Consider the following 9,617-nt stretch of genomic DNA (forward strand, 5'->3'; position numbering starts at 1 on the left):
AGAGAGAGAGAGAGAAAGAGGGAGAGAGAAAGAGAGGGAGAAAGAAAGGGAGGGAGGGAGGGACAAAGAGAGGGAGAGAAAAATAGAGGGAGAGAGAGAGAAAGGGAGAGAGAGAGGGAGAGAGAAAAAGGGAGAGAGAGAGGGAGAGAGAGAAAGAGGGAGAGAGAGAAAGAGAGGGAGAGAGAGGGAGAGAGAAATAAAGAGGGAGAGAAAGAGAGAGAGAGAGAGAAAGAGAGGGAGAGAGAAAGAGGGAAAGATAGGGAGAAAAAGGGCAAAAGAGAGAGGGCAAAAGAGAAAGAGGGAGAGAGAGAGGGAGAAAGAAAGAGGGAGAAAGAAAGGGGGAGAAAGAGAGGGGGAGAAAGAGAAAGAGGAAGAGAGAGGGAGGGAGAGAGAAAGAAAAAGGGAGAGAAAGAGAAGAAGAAAGGGAGAAAGAAAGAGGGAGAAAGAGGAAGAGAAAAGAGAGAGAGGAAGAGAAAAAGAGGGAGGGAGAGAGAAAAAGAGGCAGAGAGAAAGAAAGAGGGAGAGAAAGAGAGGGAGAAAGCGAGAGGGAGAACGAGGAAGAGAGAGAGGGAGAGAGAAAGAAAGGGAGAGAAAGAGAAAGATAGGGTGAAAGAGAGGGAGAAAAAGAAAGAGGAAGGGAGAGAGAGAAAGAGGGAGAGAGAGGAAGAGAGAAATAAAGAGAGGGAGAAAGGGAGAGGGAGAGAGAGAAAGAGAGAGATGGAGAGAGAAAGGAAGAGGGAGAGAAAGAGAGGGAGAAAGAAAGAAAGAGAAAGAGAGGGAGAAAGAGAAAGAGGAAGAGAGAGGGAGAGAGAAAGAAAGAGGAAGAGAAAGAGAGGGAGAAAGAAAGAGGGAGAAAGAGAAAGAGGAAGAGAGAGAGAGGGAGAGAGAAAGAAAGAGGGAGAGAAAAAGAGGGAGAAAGAAAGCGGGAGAGAAAGATAGGGAGAAAGAAAGAGGGAGCAAGAGAGAGGGAGAAAGAGGAAGAGGAAGAGAGAGAGAGAGGGAGAGAGAAAGAAAGTGGGAGAGAGAGAGAAGTAAGAGGGAGAGAAAGAGAGGGAGAAAAATAGGCAGAAAGAGAGAGGGAGAAAGAGGAAGAGAGAGAGCGAGAGAGAAAGAAAGGGAGAGAGAGGGAGAAAGAAAAAGGGAGGGAAAAAGAGAAAGAGGAAGAGAGAAAGAAAGAGGGAGAGAAAGAGAGGGAGAAAGATTGGGAGAAAGAAAGAGGGAGAAAGAGAAAGAGAGAGGGAGAGAAAGAGAGAGGGAGAGAAAGAGAGGGAGGGAGAGAGAAAGGGAGCTAGAGAAAGAGCGGGAGAGAGAGAAAGAGGAAGAGAGAGAGGTATAGAGAAAGAAAGGGAGAGAAAGAGAGGGATAAAGAGAAAGGAAGAGAAAGGGAAAGAGAAAGAAAGAGGGAGAGAAAGAGGGAGAAAGATAGGGAGAAAGAAAGAGGGAGAAAGAGAGAGGGAGAAAGAGGAAGAGGAAGGGAGAGAGAGAGGGAGAGAAAGAGGGAGGGAGAGAGAAAGAGAGGGAGAGAGAGAAAGAGAGGGAGAGAGGGGGAGAGAGAAAGAGAGAGAGAGAGAGAAAGGGAGAGATTCTCTGGATTCTTCCCACAGAAATCTTCCTCTTCCTCTTCTTTCCTGCACCACCATCTCTTGTCCTTCCAATGTATCTTACAACTCTGTGCATGATCCAGTCATTTTCTCTCACACAAATCATTAGCATAAACCAAAGTGTGTAATACGTGATCGGTGTAAGAAAATATAAATAATTTCTTTTATTTCCACTTTGTTGGCAATAACTGCAGGCCGGCAGTTTAACACCCGTGGTATAAAGTCTCCTGCCTTCGGCGGGGGGAGGGGGACAGGGCTTTTCAACCTTTTCACCCATTGTACCACTTTTAGGATATGGCAATATCTGAGTACCACCAGTCGCTTAGCAAGGTGTCAAAAACTTGATGACCAAAAAAAAAAAAAAAGGAAAAAAGTGATGAAGTACTGGTAGTCCCCAACTTACAACAGTTTGCTTAGTGACTGTTCGAAGTTATAATGGCACTGAAAAAAGTGCTGAGCAAGACACCTGTCTGCCTACCCATCCTGTCCGAGGTTTTCATTGTTGTGAGCATTTCTGTTGAGGATTGGCAGCAGGGATGGGGTGGGGATGTTTGGTTTTATTCCCCCCCATCTGCTGGGTGGTTGCAGCAGGTTTTGGTCACTTCACATGACCCTGGGACACTGTGGCCGTCATAAATATGAATCAGTTGCCAAGCATCTGAATGTAAATCACAAGACCCTGGAGATGCTGCAATATTCCAGCTGATCGGCGCTTCTTCTGGGCTCAGCAGAAGCGCCAGGATCAACGCTGAGCTCCAGCTGGAGCCTGGTGCTGATCCTGGTGCTTCCACTGAGCCCTGACAGTCCTAAAGAAGCGCTGATCCTGGCGCTTCCGCTGAGCCCTGACAGCCCTGCAGCTCCAGCCATCTCTCGCTCAGGCTTGTGTGGTGCTGCCACCGGTTCAGCTCATTCCCCTCCCCCGCTACCATTTTTCTAGGATGGTCACGTACCACCTGCCAGGTGCCAATGTACCACAGGTGGTACCCTTACCACTGGTTGAAAAGCCTTGGACTAGAAAACTTTGGCAACTTTAAGACTTGGGAACTTCAGAATTCCTCAGCCAGCTTTCTTGTTGCCAAGGGTGAGGACCCCTGGACTAGAAGATCTCCAAGGTCCCTTCCAGCCGTATGATTTTATGATTTATTATGATTCATTGAATATGATTCATTGAATCATAGAATCATAGGGCGCCGCAGTCGCTTGCCATTTGTCCAGGAGGGTATAAAGCAAGGGTGTCAAACTCAATTTCATTGAGGGCCACATCAGCACTGCAGTTGCCCTCAGGGGGCCGGGTGGGTGTGGCCAGGGTGGGTGCAGCCTACTGGGTGGGTGTGGACTGAATGGGTGTGATCTACTGGGTGGGCGTGGCCAGCTCTACATCGTTCGTGTCAAGGGTGCCTGTGGGGGCCTGGGCAGGAGTGGGATAGATCTGAGGGTCTCTGGCAGAAGGAGGTGGGACCAGGGCAAGTGCCAAGGCATGGTCCACTTGAGGAGCCTCACTGTTCCTCTCAGGCCATGTGGGGCGGGCTGGATGATGGTGCAGGCTCCCAGAGACCTGGGCAGCAGAGGTCCCACCCTTGCCCACCCTGGCACTCGAGCACCTGCAGCACCAAGCCCAGCCCCACTTCCCCAATGGGGCGCACAGCTGCACTTATCTCCTCCTCAAGGCTGCTGCTGCTGTTCTTGCTCTCCTTACGCAGGTTGCTCATGATGGGTACGAAGGCAAAGTCAGAGGGAGGCCCATTCCCTCTCCATGGGAGGAGACCCGGCTTTGTATCCAAAGCTTCCTTAGCAATAGGATGGGAGACCCCAGGATAGGCCAGGTGGAGGGGGCAAGGGGATGGTGAAAGGGCAGCAGGGCAGGACTAAGGCAGGACTTCCCTCAGACTTTCCCTCTCCTTCTTTTCTTCATTCCTTCCTTCTTTCCTAAGTACAGAGTGGTGGGAAAATATTTGAGATGAGGGAGGGAGAAAAACAGGCAAGAAACGCAGCTGGGGAGGTGTCACCCTTCGTGAGGAATGATGAAATGAACCATCACCTAGAAGTGGCCAACATATGGCCTTCACCTACTTCACATATCTGGCTTGGTGGGCTCTGGGGGAGGGGATGCCATGAGCAGCATGAGAGTCAACGTTATCTGCGCAATGCCAGCCAGCCCCCAGCCTGCCCGGTTTCAGCAGGCAGCAGGGCGCTCTCCTCACAGCGCCGAGAGGCTGAGCCGGGTGGCACAAATCTGAAAACAAGCACGAGGTCGCCCAGCCCCCAGCCTGCCTGGTCTCAGCAGGCAGCGGCGTGCTCTCCTCCCAGCGCCGAGAGGCTGAGCCGGGAGGTACGAAGCTCACCAGCTTTGCACCTTGCTCCCTGCTGAAACTGGGAAGACTGGGGGCTAGGCAGCATTGCACTTCTCATTAGATTTGCACTATCCAGCTCAGCTCTTGGTGCTGTGAGTTGAGCGTCCCGCTGCCTGCCGAAACCGGGCAGGCTGCGGGCTGGGTGGCATCGCGCTTCTTTTTGGATTTGTGCCGCCCAGCTCAGCCTCTCGGCGCTGTGAGGAGAGCACCCCGCTGCCTGCCAAAACCCCTGCCCCAGAGCCCATCAAGCCAGATATGTGAAGTAGGTGAGGGCCATTTGCTGGCCACTTCCAGGCGATGGTCCATTTCTTCATTCCTCACAAAAGGTGGCACCTCCCCAGCATGCACCCAGGGGGCGGGGCCGATGCAGCAGGGGCTGGTTCCTTGCTGTTTCCAGACGGCCTTGTGGAGCTAAGACTGAATACATTTCAGCCTAGTTGGTCACCACAAAATTGTATATTGGCTCCCAGCTGGCCTGGGCTAGGGCCAAGGCAGCAGGGGCCGTTCCCTCAGTTTCCAGGATGGCTTTGCAGGCCACATGAAACCACTTCGCAGCTTCGCCTTGTGTTTGAATGTCTGGTATAAAGTCTCCTGCTTGAGCAAGGGGCTGGACTAGAAGACCTCCAAGATCCCTTCCAGCTCTACTCTATTCTGAACTTTAAAAGGAAGGATACATTCAAAAGTTGTCCAAAGCAACTGGACTGAGAAGATTGTGGATTTATTTCTGGAAAGGAAGGGGGGGCGACAACAACTTCCTTCTTTCTGTCCCTCCCTCCAAGGAAAACGGTCCCTTTCTCCCACTCAGGGCATGAGCAGCTGCATTGTACGCAGGATCCTCTAGGGGGCTCCCTCTGCCAAATGAAGGCAACACCACGAGCTTCCCCATTGGGTCACTGGAGGGCGAAAGTCACGGCTGGCTTTCCAGAGGAGGCGTGACGTCACCAACGCCCGACGCTCTAGGAGATCGCACTCGCTCTCCTTAACCCCTGGAGCTCCGCGGGAGGCGAAGAGGCTGCGGGAGCGGGGGGAGAGATTCACGCGTGTCTTAGGTGGGGGAGGGGCTCTTCCCGTGCAAAGGGAGGCGGGGGAGGGGGAGACCCGGGCACGGCCCTCCTCCGGGTGCAATCCCGGGTCCCATGTTCCCCGGCCGCCCTCTCCACGCAAGCGGGAAGCGGAGCTCCGGAGCTTTAGCAGCAGAAGAACCGGGGATCTCAGGAAGGCGGCGGGGATCCGGGTGTCCCTTCCCGCCCCGTGTCCGGGGAAGAAGAGCCCGAGTGGGGGGAGAGGAGGGTCGGCCTGGCGGAGGCGCAGCAGGAGAGGAGAAAGCAGGATTCGCACCCGGGGGCAGGGAGAGGCTCCGGGAGGACCCGATCCTCCGCAGTCCGGCCTGCCTCCGGAGGGGGAGAGAAGCGGCGCGGCCCCTCCAGTTGCTTCCTTCCCGGCCCTGCTTGGGGGGGTTGGGGGTGTCGGCCCTGCGCTTGGCTGGCTCGCTTGGGGCTTCGGGCAGGTTGTGTGAAGCTGTCAGAGGGAGAGACACGGATCTCCAAAGGGCCACCCAGAAGAAGGGAAAGGCGGCATCCTGAGCCAGGCTCTTTTCCTGGCTTTTCCTTGGATGTGAACTGATCTTGCATGGTTTGTTCACCTTTTTTGGGGGTCAGGCAGGTTGTGTGAACCTTTCTAGGAGGTGGTGAATGTTAGTCTAGTTTTTGAAAAGGGAAAACTTCCTCGTGAGAAAGAATGAAAACAAAAATACTCCCAAGTGCATTGATTGTGCGTTCTAACTCAGTCCCATTCAGGTTGTCCTCAACGAACACAAAATTTCTGTTGTGAAGGGACGCACTTTGTTAAGTGGGTTTTGCATCATTTTTGCGACCTTTCTTGCCACCGTTGTTAAGTGAATCACTGCAGTTGATAAGTTACGAATCCGGTTGTTAAGTGAATCTGGTCAGCTGGTCAGTGACAGCTGGTCAGAAGGTTGCAAACAGTGATCACGTGACCCTGGGACACTGCGGGGGTCACAAATACGGACCGGTTGTCAAGCATCTGAATTTGGATGACATGGTCCTGGGGATGCTGCAAAGGCCGTAACTCTGAAAAACGGTCATAAGTCACTTTTTTCAGTGCCATTTTTGAGCGGTCACTAAATGAACTGTCGTAAGTCGAGGACAACCTGTATTCTGCACCACAACACACACCGAGAGGACCGATCTGAACGATGCCCCTGAAATCTCATACCATCTCAGAAAATAGTACCTCCCCCCCGCCCCCAGGGCAGAGTGGTGCTCAGTGGTTCAACTGCCGCTTTCTAATTCTGAGATTTTTTTAATTTTTATTTGTTTTGCTTTCCATCTCAGATATACAAACTGGAAGCCATTTTGTATGTCTTTGGCAAAGAGACGAAAATCGTGGCTTGGGCAAAGAGGACAGAATGGCTGGCTGTGGTCGGTCCTGCGGAAACGGAAATGATGCTATGAATGAAAAGGCATTTGGAGATCCCCACGATTGCTTGGACCCTTTTGGAGTTGCCTTTCAGGACGGAGACAGAATGGAGACACAACTTTTAGCAAGTGAGGGAACTGGAAAAGGCCCTCCTGCTCTTCAGCCTGAGAGCTCCGGGGAGATCCAGACAAGCACTGGGCAGGAGACCACCCTGGAGGAGGACCATTCAGAAGTTCAGCCCTACAACTTCAGGAGTGTCCAATACAACCAGGGTCCCCGAGGACTTTGCAGTCAACTCCATGACTTTTCCAGGCAGTGGCTGAGAAGGGAAAAGCGCACCAAAGCCCAGATGTTGGACATGGTTGTTCTGGAGCAGTTCTTGGCCCTTCTACCCCCAGAGATGGAGAGCTGGGTGCGGGAGTGTGGAGCAGAGACCAGCGCCCAGGCAGTGGCCCTGGTGGAAGGCTTTCTCCTGAGCCAGGCGGAGGAGAAGAAGGAGCAGGTCGAGTTGCAGGTGAGAGACTTTCATCTAGGGAGTCCAAAAGGAGCCATGTGGCTCAGGAATTCTGCGAGTTGGTCCACGAGTCATAAAAAAGCCAAGGTTGCCTACCCCTGATCTAGGGAGTCCAAAAGGGAATAAAGAATGGGTTGAAATTCTTCACCCCAGACTTCTCTGGCACTCATAATATGTGGAGAGGGTACACTAAATCCCTTATGCCTTCCAGATTTGAGATAGCCGTTCCTTTCTTCTTTCCATCCTCACTGATGGACGCTCACGAATTCTTGTAGGACATTGTTCCATTCACTTTTCTGTGGAGATTCTCAGTCATCCAGGTCATGGTTGTCCCAGAGGTGCTTTTTCACGAGGCAACTGGACTTTCTTGTTTTTCTTTGAAGACGTTTTGCTTCTCCTCCAAGAGGTTTCTTCAGCTCTGACCAGATGGTGAGGAAACATCTTCAGAGAAAAACAAGAAAGTCTAGTTGCCTCCTGAAAAAGCACCTCTGGGGCAACCATGATTTGGATGACTGAGAATCTCCATAGAGTATTGGGGACTTTGAGGTTCTATTCAGAGAACTAGAATCCACTTCGTGTGGTGTGATGTCCATTAATTCTGCTTCTTTTCTTCAACTATGATATAGTCAACCACTGTGGAGATCAGAGATCCTGATGGAAGGAGGAATCCATTAAATCCCTCACAGGAGCTGTTTTTCTTGGGGATCTCTCAGGAAGATCCAAATCAGGGCACTTCAGAAGGTAATCAAAGTCCTCCTATTTCCCAGAGAGATCCCAGCTCAGTTACCTTCTCTGTTAGAATACCTCCTCCAATTTTGCTAATTATGCATTTTAAAATTCTGTATCCCTTGCAGAGAAACATAGAGTGAAGTTTTCTGGTCTTTATGGTGGAGCTGAAACAATGTTTGAACCTCCAAATGAAGTAAGTTAGGGAAAATAATTCATCAGATTTGTATTCTCTCTTTCCTTCAGGAAGTGAAGCGGGTGTACGGAACACTCTCTCCTTCCATTCCCCCTCTTGTTTGGGCTGGGTTATTTCCATGTTTTCTGAGCAACGTGGAAAGGGGAATAACTGGGTCCAAGTTGCTCTCAGCCAGGTTAGCTCCCTCTGAAGACTGTTGTTGGGACACAGTGGTTAGTCATTTCCACCCTCAGATTCTGTCTAAGCAATGTTATTTTTAAAAGCCAGTAATTAACTCGATCTGCTGGATATTCTTACTATGAGTTTACAAGAAGTAAACTCCTTCAAGAAGTAAGAGTAAACACCTCACAATCGCAGCAGTTGCTAAACAGAGGCAAGTTCTTTTGGTCATTGTTGACTTTGTTGTGCAAGGCTTATGAAAAAAATAAATACACTGGTGCATTACATGGATAGAGATGATAGATAGATAGATAGATAGATAGATAGATAGATAGATAGATAGATAGATAGATAGATAGATAGATAGATAGATAGATGGATGGATGGATGGATGGATGGATGGATGGATGGATGGATGGATGATAGATAGATAGATAGATAGATAGATAGATTATAATGATAGACAAATACATGGAGAGAGAGAGAGAGAGACAGAGGGAGAGAGAGAGAGAGACAGATAGACAGACAGAAATGGGGTTATTTTCCCTTTATTGCAGAATTAAGGAAGTTAGTAACACCTGCTGTAGAATGTCTTCAGTTAAAGACATATTCTCAGCTAAACCTTGGAATTCTACCAAGCACGGCCATTTGACTTAGTGCATTTGTGAACAATGGAACGTATCTTTCAAATCCTCATGGGCTTGTTCTGTTCTTTTTTCCAATATTCAGGAGGGTCTTGTGTCCTTCGAGGAAGTGGCTGTGTATTTCTCTGAGGAGGAGTGGTCTTGGCTGGATCCTGACCAAAAAACACTGCATTGGGAAGTCATGATGGAAAATTATAGGAACGTGGCCTCTCTGGGTAAGAATTTGCTGCTCCCCAATCAGAGAGCTCGGGAAGATAGTTTGAAATTAAACAATGTCAGTTATTGCTTATTTTAAGAAATACTCAACCAGATGTCATCTCCTTGAACACAAGGAAAAGAAGAACAACAAAGATGATTAGGAGACTAGAGGCTCAAACATATAAAGAACGATTGCTAGAATTGGGTATATCTAGTTTAATGATAAAAAGGACGAGGGGGGACATGATAGCAGTGTTCCAATATCTCAGGGGTTGTCACCAAGAAGAGGGAGTCAAGCTGTTCTCCAAAGCCCCTGAAGGCAGGACAAGAATCAACGGGTGGAAACTAATCAAGGAGAGAAGCAACCTAGAACTAAGGAGAAACTTCCTGACAGTTAGAACAATTAACCAGTGGAACAACCTGCCTCCAGAAGCGGTGAATGCTCCAACACTGGAAATTTTTAAGAAGAGACTGGACAGCCATTTGTCTGAAATGATATAGGTTTGCTGCCTGAGCAGGGGGTTGGACTAGAAGATCTCCAAGGTCCCTTCCAATCCTGTTATTCTGTTATCTGACCTCCTTCTACTTCAACAAAGGAAAGAGCTCAATGCCTTTTTGCTTAAATGCATCCTGTACCTTTGTTCACCTGTATTTTTTATTGCTAGTTCACCTATCAGTGACCTCTTGGTTTGAGGAGTTTCTGAATTGCATTATACCGATTTCAGCGCTCCTTCTCGTAGTTAGCTCCTATTATTCCTAACAGAAAGAGTTCTGGTTTGAAGTCTATTT

The 9,617-nt window shown here is 49.6% G+C and overlaps 1 protein-coding gene and 1 pseudogene across 1 annotated transcript in view; one reads left to right on the plus strand and one right to left on the minus strand.

The window, feature by feature from the left end:
• LOC107294204 (zinc finger protein 208-like) overlaps positions 1-9,617 on the minus strand; it is a 131,542-nt gene that overhangs the window by 64,832 nt on the left and 57,093 nt on the right. The gene's annotated exons all lie outside the window — the stretch shown is intronic.
• LOC107294198 overlaps positions 1-9,617 on the plus strand; it is a 28,587-nt pseudogene that overhangs the window by 4,950 nt on the left and 14,020 nt on the right.

This window comes from Protobothrops mucrosquamatus, unplaced genomic scaffold (assembly GCF_001527695.2).
Source record: "Protobothrops mucrosquamatus isolate PMUCROS unplaced genomic scaffold, P.Mucros_1.0 scaffold1862, whole genome shotgun sequence".
Lineage (NCBI taxonomy): Eukaryota > Metazoa > Chordata > Lepidosauria > Squamata > Viperidae > Protobothrops > Protobothrops mucrosquamatus.